Source organism: Canis lupus, chromosome 18 (genome assembly GCF_048164855.1).
Source record: "Canis lupus baileyi chromosome 18, mCanLup2.hap1, whole genome shotgun sequence".
In the NCBI taxonomy this organism is placed as follows: domain Eukaryota; kingdom Metazoa; phylum Chordata; class Mammalia; order Carnivora; family Canidae; genus Canis; species Canis lupus.
The window spans coordinates 22631528-22645276 of record NC_132855.1 but is presented as its reverse complement, the minus strand read 5'-3'; the positions used below and the strand labels follow the sequence as shown (position 1 = coordinate 22645276).

Sequence of the window (13749 nt, the reverse complement as noted above, 5' to 3'; positions counted from 1 at the left end):
AGCAAACTCATCACTCCCTCAGGCTGACACCTGGGCTGACTTCCCCGACTCCAAGACACCCACCCTCTCCTGGTCCACCCCAACTCCCTTTCCCAGATCCCTCAATACCATAGATTCCAGCTCTGACCTGACACCCACCTCAGCACCCCCAACTAGATTTCCATTCTTCCATTCCCAAAAGCACCAGTCCACCATAGACCCCCACTGGGGGTCTCTCCCATAACTTCAATCTACCTTACTTTTCCTCACCCAGCTCACCTTCCTCAAAAGATTCCAAGTGTCTCTCCTCAGCTCAAAATTCCCTTAGTTAAAAATCCTAAGCCCTTCACATTTCAGTTAAATTTAGCTGGCTTTGGACTCCAGCTCTACCCACCACTCACTGTGTGTTACTAAACTTCTGAGTCATGCCTCATCTGAAAAGAGAATGAATAATAGTATTAAACTTTTGTGAAGATGGACTGGACTGAGACAATGCATAGAAAGCACTTGACATGGTACCTGGCAGACATGCTCTGTTATATTTTAGCTGTTATTAGTTACATTTCATCTCCAAAAGCTCACATAGTACACCCTGTATTCTGAAGTATGGAATATACCTGCAGTTATACCACTCTGCATTGATCTTTGCTAATCTCTCTCTCTCTGTGAAGCACCCTGGAACCCAGGTTTCCTTCTCCATCTGTGAAAATGTCCTCCACCCTCCAAAGAGCACTTCAAGTGTCATCTTCTCCATTAAACCTTTTCTGAAACCACCCCCACCCATGGTTTTATTTCTTTTTTGAACCCCTGTGCTCTCTGAAAGTATGTCTTCTGTGTCCTGTAACTGACTCACTCTTCATACACCCACCACTAGATGTTAGGTCTACATCTAACTCAGGGACTGCATTTTACTCATCTTTACATTCTGTGGAAAAGTAACTTACAAAGATTGGTAGCAATGATGATAATAATAATTGTTGAGCCAGACTGATACGAGTTTCAGAACATTTTAGCCATCCCTTCTTTTTGAGGTCTCCTTACCATTTTATCTTTGGCCACGAGAGAGATCATGTCTCTCTTTTGTCTGAACTCTTGAAATGTTTCTAGAACCATGCTTCTTTAGGGATTTCCTCTCCTGGTTCCTGTCACTTTATATCGCTAGCCAATGCTTCTTGGTTGGATCAGAAAAGAAATCCAGAGATGTCAATCCTTGCATTATTTTTTCAGTCTTAAAAATTAAATGGTCAGCAAAACAAGTGAAGAGTTTATCAGAAATTAGCAGAATAAAACTTCTGGTGCTTCTATCAGCACATTTGGCAGCCACTCTAGATTTATAGTCTCTGGGGAGAAAGCATCATCCATAACCTCTGTCTTGCAATCTATAATATTGATCCTACTGTAACAATCTTTCTGTGGCTTTTTTCCCCCTTACCCAGCAATTCATCTTTAAGGTCTGGATATTAATAGGTCTGCTTCTTTAAAGCAAAATATTCCCCTCTAGAATCATATTTCAGCCACGAGAACTACCCTCACCTTCTAGGTGAGATGATCAGATGATCCTATCTATATCCAAGTTTTAATATTTCATGTTTACTTTGCTCTGTCTTCATAGGCTGTACAATGGCAGATGATACATAATCACACTGTTTCCCAGGTGTTTGCACAAATTACTAAAGTTCTCCTCTGTTACCGCTCTTTCATTTGTGATGCCTATTGTTCTCTGTCCAATCAAGTCTTTTTTTTTTAAGATTTTATTTATTTATTCATGAGAGCCGGGGGAGGAGGGGGAGAGCAGAGACATAGGCAGAGGGGAGAAGCAGGCTCCATGCAGGAAGCCCAAAGTGGGACTTGATCCCAGGATCCTAGGATCATGCCCTGAGCCAAAGGCAGACACTCAACTACTAAGACACCCAGGCATCCCAGTCCAATCAAGTCTTAACGTTACCTCCCTGCTATTAAATTGCAGTTGAACTCTCTTGACCAAGCTGGTGAATTTCTTGGCAAACACGCTTGCTTGCAAAGATGCCATGAGGCTGCCCTGCAAACCAAACCCATTTGTCAACACCATCTGTGCTCTGGCTACTTGTCCACTTTCTACATGTCTTCCAACTCATGGACTCCCTTCTCCCGAAAGGTAGAAACACCACATGGCCCTCTGGAGACCTTCAGTGTCCTACCATGACTTTATAGCACTAGAAATACATTTGAGGTTTCTTTTGACAGCTTAGTGTATTTTTAGCCAAACCAATGAACAGAGGTGATAGTTGGTAGATCTAATATTTTGGCAGATAATTATGCATCCCTCGGCTTACAGTTCACTAATATCCATTCTCCCTTTCTTTAATAAAAGAACTCCCAAGTTGTAGTAGAGCGCAAGGTCATCCATCTAATTAGAAGCTATATTTCCAGCTGACCTTGCAGCTTGGTTGGGGGGTCATGACTATGTACTGCCAATGAGGTACAGTAGGAGCTGTGCTAACAAGAGAAGTGCATGTGTTTTCTATCCTTTCCCCATTGCTGAGTGCTGAGAGACCATGACAACTGGATCCATAAATGAAAGCCATTGGTTGAAGATAGTAGTGTTACTGCGCTAGCTCGGGAATCGCTGTATTTGGACAGTTACATGAGAAAGAAACTTCAGTTTTGTTAAAACTACTTAATCTGGGGATCTCTCAGTTACAGAGGTGTGATGTCAATAATGTATGTCCTAGAAGGCAGCAGGCCTTAAAATTAAGGAATTTCAGTAACCTCTGTATCCCTCACCAGGAAGGTGTCAACCACTCTTTCCCTGGTTAGCTTCCTGGGCCAGAAATGGGAGCCCCTGAGACACTGGCAGTGAGACTTCACAGTTTGACAAAGTACAGAAAGCTGCTGTGTTCCAGTTCCAGGGGCACAGTCTCCTGGAACAATCCCATATTCTTCAGTAGGCTTTCCATAGAGAAACTGCATTCATCTACACATCTTCATTTTCTACAGCAGGAGAGCCTGCCTCATTTGCATTTGCCACCCACATGGTCCTGAGACCCACTCTAGAGTGGGATGGCTTCAGTGTTCTGATTGGAGGAGGAGGAGTCCACAGGTCAATTCCCCCCAGGACTGAATGGCAACACCAGCCACTGCCTGAGTTTCCTCCTCCTGCTGCTCAGCCACTCTTACTTGCCCTGTTGTATCTCAAGAGGAAGAAACACTTATGAATAGATGTGGGCTATGAAAATGCAAGAAGCCAAAGGAGAATGGCTACATGGCTGAAAATTCAAGTCAATATACATATATAAAGTACCTACTAAGCATCCACAGCTGTGTCAAACCCTGTAGGATGAAAACTAAGTTACCAAAGTAGTGCAAGAAAGAAACCACTCTGATCAAGGAGATAAGCTGTGTGTAGATGAAATGAGCCAGAACCCACTCATGGTGGGATATCTATCTAGTCAGGGTTATGGGCAGTCATAGGGAAGAGCTCAGTGAGGCTGGAGTTGTGAGCAAAAGCTTGAAAGAGGTGGCCTGTGTTGAGAAGCTCCCCTGGATGATCCTGTCATGTAGCCAGGCTTGAGAAATATTGCATGAGGGCACCTGGCTGCATGACAGGATCACCCAGGGGAGCTTCTACAAAAGACCAGTCTGGCCCTGCTCCAAGCCAATTCATCCAGGCACTCTGGGATGAGGCCCGGGCCCCGGGGAAAGGCATCTGGAAAGCTCCCCAGGTGATTTGGATGCACCTGGAGGGTTGAGAACCACTACCCTAAATCTGGCATCCAGAAATGATAGCAAGCTTTACTCCACAGACCTGCCCTCTTTTATTTTGGCATTAAGTTTTATTTTAGTATCTAATGCTAGACCTGCGTCTACTGCATCTAATTTATACCAAATTAAAATGCAAAGCAGGATGTGACTTAGCAGTTTAAAGGGTAAGAAGAGAGAGCACCACCCAAGAACTTAAAATAACATCTTGTGGTTTGAATTTTATCAGTGGGTGTTGTTATCTGTCCTTACTGACAACTGCTGGCGGAAGCAGGGTAGAGTTTTAACAAGTGGCAACTACAGGCTACATTTCAGTATTTATCTAAAAAGGCTATCAACCGAGTCACTGTGACATGTGAATACGAATTTTAAAAACTTCTCTATCTTCTGTAAAAATCTACTAATTGTCTTGCCAAAACTGTAAACGTGAAGCTAGATGTAAACATGAATAATGCTCCATAAGTGCTACCTGAACCTTCTCAAGTAACAAGAAACTAAATACCTAGTGGCTAATGTATCAGATGTGCACACTTGAATTCCTTTGGGCACTTAACAAAAATAACCCCAGGACAGAGAATCGAAGCTGAAAAAAATTCCTATAAAACAAATTTCTCGAGAGACAGTTTGGGGGCATCTTTCCGGAATTAAAGGTGCAATCATAAACAATGTGTTTTTAAGAGTCTCGAAAGAAAGCAAGAATTCACTAATTTAGTGAATGGAGGTGGGAGGAAAAAGGGATAGAGGGAAGTTTTACTCCTCGGGGAAGGACTGTTGTAAGAAAATGAACATACAACACTTTTAAAACTGTGCAAGCTGAATAAAACTATAAAGAGAATTGGATGGAAAGGGCGGAACAGATTTTAAAGAACAGAAAGATGTCAGGAGACTAGAGCTAAAAAGGGAAGAAAAACATAAAAGCCCCTCTATAACTGATGTCGACAATGCCATGCTTATTTTTTCTCTCCAGTAGTGTACAGACCAGAAGCAACTTGAAGGTGCGTCTTATTCTTTTTTGGTTTTGTTTTTTAAATTGCCTCCAACTGGCACAGAACCTGGCCTATGGCAGCTTATTTATCAAACTGATGATCTGTGTGTCCCCTTCCCCCTTATACTAGCTACTAGATTTTTGCAAAAACCTATTTTAACCTAGAAATAGAAAAAGAAATATTCTCAACTATCCCCATTTATCAAATGTAAGAATGCTAAGTCTGGATGAATCCTGTTTAGAAGCTTGTGTCTTATGAGAGCGCTATAAAAGTAATAAGGAACAGAAATTACAAGAAAACCTAAGTCAGAATGCGGGATGTAAATAATGTATCAAAACTCTAGCTGGATTCCATCAAATTAATTTTAAAAATGATGGTCAGGAGTCAGAACCCTGCTCTTCACTGTGAAGTCCCCAGTATTGGGCATTCACTGCAGACCCAGGCTGAGTCAGGGAGGGGAGCACACTGGAGGTGTTTCAATACTCTATTTTGTATTCAGACAAGCATCTCTCATCGAAGAAGTCCCAGTGCTATGGAAATGGCAACCCCCACCTTCATCCCCAAAGGCAGACCAGCTCTGGCACAGCGCAATGACAACCCTCTCCTGAAAGGGAAAAGTGCCCCAGTTTCTAGACGCAGGTCAGATCTCAAATCTTATTTATGGTTTAGCGAGAGCTGATGCCAATTCTGATTCATCATTACCCAGTATGGAAGACATAGTTTTCAAAGATGACGCCACGAATAGATCTTGTGCTCAAGATTGCGAATCTCATTCCCAAAAACGCTGCTCCTCTGATTGGTGGGGTATATGTTTCCTTCCCTTGAACTCGAGTTTGCTTGTCATTATGGCCAAAGCGATGCTGTGTGACCTCCAAGGCTACGTTAGAAATGGTAACACAGCTTCCACCTGCTGTTGTGTCTCTCTCAGGATGCTCAGTCTTCAACTTAGCCATCAGAATGTGAGAAGCCCACGCTAGGCAATGTGGAGGGAACACATGGGGAGGATCATTTCGAAAAGAACTGAGGCCACACCCCCACACCAACTGACAGCCACCACTGACTAACTCTCAAGCCTGTGAGTGAGTCTTCAGAGGTTCCCACCCCTACCTTTTCACCATCCCAACCGACACAGAGTGGAGTGGACTCCAGCTACTCCCCCAAATCCTGTTCACATGGCAGATTTGAGGGATAAATGAAATGTTAATGTCTTAGTCCACCAAGTTTTGGGGTTGTTACAAAGCATCACATAACTGTAACACTAGGCAGGAACTCTTAGCAGACTCCCCTCCAGGTGGGAAGCATGAGAACATGGGGTCAGAAGGACAGTTCAGTCAGAAGTAGTGCCTCCTCCTCCTCCTGACCCTCAGGCCAGCAGGCTCCTCCTACCAGAGCATCCTGCTCCACTCAGGTAGGTCAGAATTAGAAGCGGGCTCCTTGGTCAACAAACCCCAGACCTTCCCTAGAAAGTCACTTACATAAGGCACACAGCAGGGCATATGAGTCAATCAGCTGATCAAGGTGGGTATTACCTGGTAGTCATGAGACTACAGATGGGACAACAGAAGAAAACAGGAGAAAGATGAGAAGATAAACAAACCCTTAAGAACCCTTTCAACGTACCTTTTAGCACAGACCACAAAATTTCTCACTCATCACTTGGCATTTATCAGTTGCTTAAGTTGCGTCTGGGAGTGAATTCTCAGCTTGCAAATGGGCCACAGAGAAATTCGTACTGAGGTCACAGGGTCAGTCATGGGAGAGAACCCAGAACTGTACTCTCCCATCAAGAACACACACCCAGAGCCAAAAAAGGGCATTGAAGTAAAAGTCCTAAGTAGATATATTTACATGTTGCTAAAGAGTCAGGTGGCACCTGGGTGGCTTAGTCAGTTGAATGTCCGACTCGTGCTTTTGGCTCCAGTTGTGGTCTCTGGGTCACAGAATTGAGCCCCTCACCGGGCTCCATGCTCAATGATTCTCTCTCTCTGCCCCTCCTCTGTATGTGTGTGTGTGTGTGTGTGTCTGTGTGTGTCTCTCTCTCAAATGGGTAAATCTTTAAAAAAAAAAAAAAAAAAAGTCAAAATCCCTAGCACCATTCAATTCTTTGGTAAGAACACTGAGAAGCTCTTGAGACTTGGCCAGAGTGTTGTCAAGCTGACCCTGCAGTGCAAAGATCTAATCCAGTCCATGCACAGGGTTCCCAGTGGGCTATTTGCGCTCAGAGACCAGAGGGTACCAACAAGGCAATAAGGAGAGCAGTGCCTCATCATCTGAGTTAGAGCAGAAAAAAGACTGAAAGCAGAGGGAAGGAGGGAAAAGAGCCAGGAGACCAACTCATTCAGGCTATAATGAGCCTTGGATAATCATGGTATCGTGATGAGCATAGAAACCAGGGCTAGCCAATAGAATTTTCAGTGCTGTCGGATACCACGGCCTCTTCATCACATGAGGCTGTTGAGCACTTGAAACGCGACCAATGCAACTAAGAAACTGAATTTTAAATTTTATTTAACTTTAAATAATTTAAATGGACATAGTCCCATGTGACTGGTAGCTGCCATACTAGACAACACAGCTTCACCACAGCATTCTAGATCACGGATTTCCTCCTAGCTTTCCTTTGGCACAAAGTGAGAGTGCCTTCAGGACACACCTGCCTCCTAAAATCTTCCAGATGTGTTCTCACCCCTACCAACTAGAAAAGGTCAGTGGCTGGCGTGCAGCTGCATCACCATAAAGGATGATGGCCAAAATTTAAATGTAGTAACTCATCTGAGCAATTTTCTTTCCCACCCCATTTTTCGAGAATGAATTAAAAGGTGAGACAGGTTGTTGGTTTTCTACATAAGGTCAGTGCGGAATTTTATTAATAAGCCCAACCTAACAGATACCTCAAACTATGTCAGTACGGAGATTAGCTTTTTTCAAAGAATCAGACCTGGGACACCTGCGTGACTCAGTGGTTGAGCATCTGCCTTCAGTTCAGGTCGTGATCCCGGGGTCCTGGGATCAAGTTCCACATCGGATCCTGCTTCTCCCTCTGCCTATGTCTCTGCCTCTCTCTGTGTGTCTCATGAATAAATAAATAAAATCTTTAAGAATACAATAAATAAAAGGATCAGATCCTCCAACTCATAATCCATGAGGAACATTACAAAAAAGATGTATTAAGATCATGTGTCAATTGGCTAACAAGCACATGAAAAAATCCTCCACATCACTTGTCCCATCAGGGAAATACAAATCAAAACCACAATGAGATACCACCTCACACCAGTGAGAATGGGGAAAATTAACAAGACAGGAAATGCCGGGACACCTACACCCCAACGTTCATAGCAGCAATGTCCACAATAGCCAAACTATGGAAGGAGCCTCGATGTCCTTCAACAGATGAATGGATAAAGAAGCTGTGATCTCTATACACAATGGAATATTCCTCAGCCACCAGAAATGACAAATACCCACCATTTGCTTCAACGTGGATGGAACTGGAGGGTATTATGCTGAGTGAAGTAAGTCAATCGGAGAAGGACAATCATCATATGGTTTCACTCATACGTGGAATATAAGAAATAGTGAAAGGGATTATAAGGAAAGGAGGGAAACTGAGTGGGGAAAAATTAGAGGAAGACAAACCAGCTCAGATGAGAGACTCCTAACTCTGGGAAACAAACAAAAGGTTGCAGAAGGGGAGGAGTGGGGGAATGGGGTACCCGCGTGACAGGCACTAAGGAGGGCAGGGCACTTGATGGGATAAGCACTGGGTGTTATATACTATATGTTGGCAAATTGAATTTAAATAAAATATTTTTTTTTAAAGATCATGTGTCATTTAGGAATGGCTGATAATGGCTGCTTAGTTGTAAGACAACAGTCAGTGATAGGCAAAGATCATATTTTGTAACAAAAGAAATATTAGTTCACACAATTATCAGATGTCAATTTTTTTTTGTCAGATGAAAACATTTACCACTTCCTACTATCTTCAGAAGACAACAAAATCTACTCTTGGCCAGCCAAGTGCCTGTTTACAGAGAGTGGGGAGGTGAGAAGCCTTTTAAGAGGGTTCCTGCACAATTTACAGCGTCCTTGAAACAGCTCCATGGAGCTGCCCAGTTATTATCATTTGACCTGCAGGAAAGTTGTAGATTTGGCAAGGAAATGAAAGGTTTACTGAGAAAGGGACGCCTGGGTGGCTCAGTGGTTGAGCGCCTGCCTTCAGCTCAGGTCATGATCCTGGGATCCAAGATCGAGTCCCACATCAGGCTCCCTGTGAGGAGCCTGCTTCTCCCTCTGCCTATGTCTCTGCCTCTCCTGAATAAATAAGTAAATCTTAAAAAAAAAAAAAAGAAAGAAAAGTTTACTGAGAAAACAGCCAGTCTCCCAACATTCAAGTGTTTCCATAATCTGATATCCAATTTACCAAATTAAATATATTTCAGCCAGTATAATAACCACTTCTGGGGCAGTCCCGGTGTCCCAGCAGTTTAGCACCGCCTTCAGCCCAGGGCGTGACCCTGGAGACCCAGGATCGAGTCCCACGTCGGGCTCCCTGCTTCTCCCTCTGCCTGTGTCTCTGCCTCTCTCTCTCTCTCTCTCATGAATAAATAAATAAAATCTTAAAAAAAAAAAAAACCCAATTCTGCTTGCCTAAAATAACTATTTCAGGCAAGCAGACATTCCCCAAAAGTTCCCAATTCATGACAGGCGTTCTCATAAATTGCTAGTAGCCCATAAATTGGCACAATCTCTTTAGAAGACAACAAAGCAATAGCAAGGCTGTCTTTCAAAAATAAAGGCAATAGGCAATAGTTTCCAAAGATAAAAGCAACTCAGAAAACATGGCATCCAAAAGCCCTTTTCCAAAAAAATCTTAATGACAATGAAGCCCAACCAAACATTAAATGACGGAGAATGACCAAGCCATGGGGGAAGACCAACGGTTAACAGTGCATGGATTACGATTCAAGCACTGGGGGAATAACCAGGGGAATAAAAGCTAGTGAGTGTTAGAAGTATAAATCCTAACAAAATAAAAATAAAACCAGTGACAACCATCTGAAACCAAGGGAGGGATGCTGGGTAAAGACCTCAGATTGTTTATCACATTGTTACAGTGCGTGCAACTCATTCTGACTCCCACAATGTTGGAGGTGTTCATCTCTCTTCTGAGCTAAGAGAACTAACCCTCTTCAGATAAAAGATGGCTTTTCAGGAGATTGACAATTTATTTTCCTTTTGTTAAATTCAAGTAAGATAAACTAGAATATTTTACTTTTAAAACTCCATTTAGGGCAGCCCGGGTGGCACAGCGGTTAAACTCTGCCTTCGGCCCAGGGCGTGATCCTGGAGTCCCAGGATCGAGTCCCACGTCGGACTCCCTGCATGGAGCCTGTTTCTCCCTCTGCCTGTGTCTCTGCCTCTCTCTCTCTCTGTGTCTCTCTTGAATAAATAAATAAAATCTTTAATAAAATAAAATAAAAATAAAACTCCGTTTAGTTTGAGCTCAATCTTTCACAATTACTTCTGCCTGCCATTTATCTGGCCATCCCTCTGTCCAGCTCTCTCACTACAGGTACAGAGGCAAGCCTGAAACAAATGTCAACACTGGTTTGTTTTTGTTTTGTTTTGTTTTGGTTATTTTTTGGTTGAGATTTTTTTGGGGGTAATATTTTCATTTCTCCTTTGAGCTTTCTTTGTTGGGCTTGATTTTTTGTTTGTTTCTGTTAAAGATTTTATTAAAGATCTTATTAATTCATTCATGAGAGACACAAAGAAAGAGGCAGAGACACAGGCAGAGGGAGAAGCAGGCCCCATGCAGGGAGCTGGATGGGGACTCGATCCCGGGACTCCAGGATCACGCCCTGAGCCAAAGGCAGATGCTCAACCACTGAGCCACCCAGGCATCCCTGTTTGGCTTGATTTTTAAACATAAGGAACACATATCACTGATATAAAAAAGGAAGAAAAGCAATACTTTTCTGACTTGAACTGTTCATTTTCCTAAAACAGTCACCTGATCCATGCTTCTCTTATTTCCCCAGCCCCACCAACCTCAGATTCTGACTCAAATACTTCCAGCAGGTCCTCTGCATTCTCTGATCTTTCTTTCTGGCTTTTGTCTTAGTTGTTAGAAACACATTATAGTCCCAGTTAGAGAATCTGCCTACGTCACACCTCCCCACAGGTATTGAACAGGATAAGGCAGCAAGCCCCAAGAACGTGGGCAAGACAAACAGTGGTGCTTGGGTATTTAAACGATAGGTGTGAATGGAAACTACTGACACTGGGAATCCCATCTGCGCTGTTACTCCATCACAGTGGTGACACACCAACCCACTGCATTTACAAGAAGTGAAGACAGCTCTACCACTAAGTCCCCTTCCAATCTCTATCTCTCTCTACTCTCCCCCCACCCCTCACCCCCTCTCTCTTAATGAAAGTCAAAGAAATAAACCCTATCAGACATGGAAGCAAGAAGGAAGAGTGGGGGTTTGGGTAGAGGGAAGGATAATGGAAAAACAATGAGGGGAAGAGAGTAGCCTATATCCACACTGGGAGCTGGATACAGTTTGCTCTACCCCAAGACTCTAGGAATGGATGCCAGTCATCACAAGCTTACCTGACACTCCGAACAAGGTAGCTGTCTGGGCTTTGTTTATTCCATAGAAGTCAGTGGCCTTTGTTGGTCAGGGTCCTCCTTCTCCTGCCTCTTCCTGTCCTTTATCTTAAGGACTATGTATCACAGCAAAAGCTGCAGAAATCAAATTTTACAAACTCATTAGATCAGGGATTATCAGACACCACAAAAACCAAGCTGTACACAAAACAGATTAAAAATAAATAAGTATTTAGCTCTTGCAAGATAAAATATCTTGTAAGTTAAATATACATATACACAGTATTTCAGGGGTTTGATTATAGCTCCTAGTTTAAGCTCTTACTTTTTGGACAGATCTCTTAGTAACACAATAGACACAATCAGCTTCTATGTATCTGCAGTCATGGCTCCCTAGAAATAGCAGGTCAAAAAGATTAAAAAATCAGAGTTCATGTCTGAAAAATTAAGGTGCTGCTCTAGATCATAATTATTCATAAATGCTAACTACCAGTCCCACAGGGTTCTCTAGTGGCAGGGAAAAATAAGTCCCCACACACCAGTCACCTTGGGGATTGCTGCTCCTACCTTCCCTACTGAAGACATGTTGGCATAGTAAGGGCTCTGAGAAGTCCTGCAGTTAAATGCCAAATCTGTTAATTTTATTGAATCCATTCCAAACCTATTTGACCATGGAATGTCTTCCTTGAGGTGACATTAACGATATTCCTTCAGCCTGACAATCCTGTCTAGCCTTAAAACTAAATTATCCTGAGTCCGTGAAATTATTTGAACTCTTACCTTTAAAGGTTTATCCATCATGTGGATAGTAGCTTAACATGCACAGGCACCACTTCTTGGTTATAAATTAGGCTCACAACAGCCAGTAAATAACAGTTATTCTTTGCTTACAGTTTCATGTCTAGACTTGGTCTAGAGAAACCACAAGAAACCATGATAATCACACAAAATCAAAAGCAAGTCTCAAATACTGGCAACATGCTTCCCTGTTTGACCCAATCTTCTCTAAAAGTCCCTCCCTGGTCTTTCATTATCACACATCTTCCTCCAAACCCAACATCCCCATTCCCAGTCCGCTCTTGCTTTCTAAAGTTTATACTCAAACTTGATCCTTTCTACTTCAATCTGAAATTGCCCCAAAGAGGAAACATCTGAATGGGAAGTAAAGTATCATTTAGAGAAAATAAGCAGCACTCCATAAGGAGGCATCCCAAATTAACTGGACAAAATGCTGAAAGAAATATTGTGGAAATTATCTCAGAAATCAAGTACTTACACAACTGTTATGTAAGCTTACTTAAAAATATAGCTCAAGGGGCAGCCACCCAGGCTGAGTGGTTGAGCGTCTGCCTTCAGCTTAGGGCATCATCTGGGGTCCGGAGATTGAATCCCACATCAGGCTCCCTGTGAGGAGCCTGCTTCTCTCTCTGCCTGTGTCTCTGCCTCTCTCTCTCTCATGAATAAATAAATGAATCTTAAAATATATATATAGCTCAAGTGGGGCACCTGGGTGGCTCAGTGGTTGAGCATCTGCCTTTGGCTCAGGTTATGATCTCAGGGTCCTGGGATCGAGTACCACATGGGGCTCCCCGCAGGGAACCCATTTCTCCCTCTGCCTATGTCTCTGCCTCTTTCTCTGTGTCTCTTAGGAATAAATGAATAAATTCTTTAATGTGTGTGTGTGTGTGTGTGTGTGTGTATACACACATACATATATATATAAAGCAAAATGTTTATTGATTACTTACTGTTGGTCAGGGACAATTCTAGACAGTGGGGATAAAGCAATGAGCAAAGTCTGAAACACTGCACTACCAACAATACTACAGAATAGATTGGAAAACTCAGTAATACTCACTTACATGATAACTTTGGGGAAAACAGTTTCTAAATTGAAGAAGGCTGATTTTAGGAAAGAATTTAAAACCATCTTATAAGGCACAAAGTTTTCTTGCATCTGTGAGAAGAATATGGGAAAGGCAACAGGTATTTATTTTGTACCTGTCATTTCCCAGACACCATGCTAGATGCTTTTACATACGTTATGTTATTTAATTCTCAGAATGATCCTTTGACTTAGGTTTTAAGCATCATTCTACAGTTAAGAAACCGAGACAGAGCTAGTGGGCAAACTTTTGTGTATGCCCGATTCCAAATTCATGTCTTTTATACAAGAATAGTGAGGTTCAACCTGAAATGGAATTCATGGCCACTTCAAAGTAACATTTCTAATTTGACTTTACAATGGCAGAAAAAACATAAGCAAAACTATGTGAGGTAGGAGAATGGGCATCAACATCACATCCAAAAATAACCTTCACATATTTGTAAGAATCATACTTCCCGATTTGAAAACTTACTACAAAGCTACAGAAATTAAAACAGTGTGTACTGGCATAGAGAAGGACATAGAGATGAAGGGAA

General features: G+C 42.5%; 1 protein-coding gene across 8 annotated transcripts in view; it reads right to left on the bottom strand.

Moving 5' to 3' along the window:
* OSBPL3 (oxysterol binding protein like 3) overlaps positions 1-13749 on the bottom strand; it is a 177785-nt gene that overhangs the window by 101082 nt on the left and 62954 nt on the right. For all 8 annotated transcript variants that reach the window (XR_012010850.1, XM_072783731.1, XM_072783734.1 and 5 more), the window contains exon 2: positions 11329-11460. The gene's annotated coding sequence lies outside the window, so the exon portion shown is untranslated. The remainder of the gene's footprint in view (positions 1-11328; positions 11461-13749) is intronic.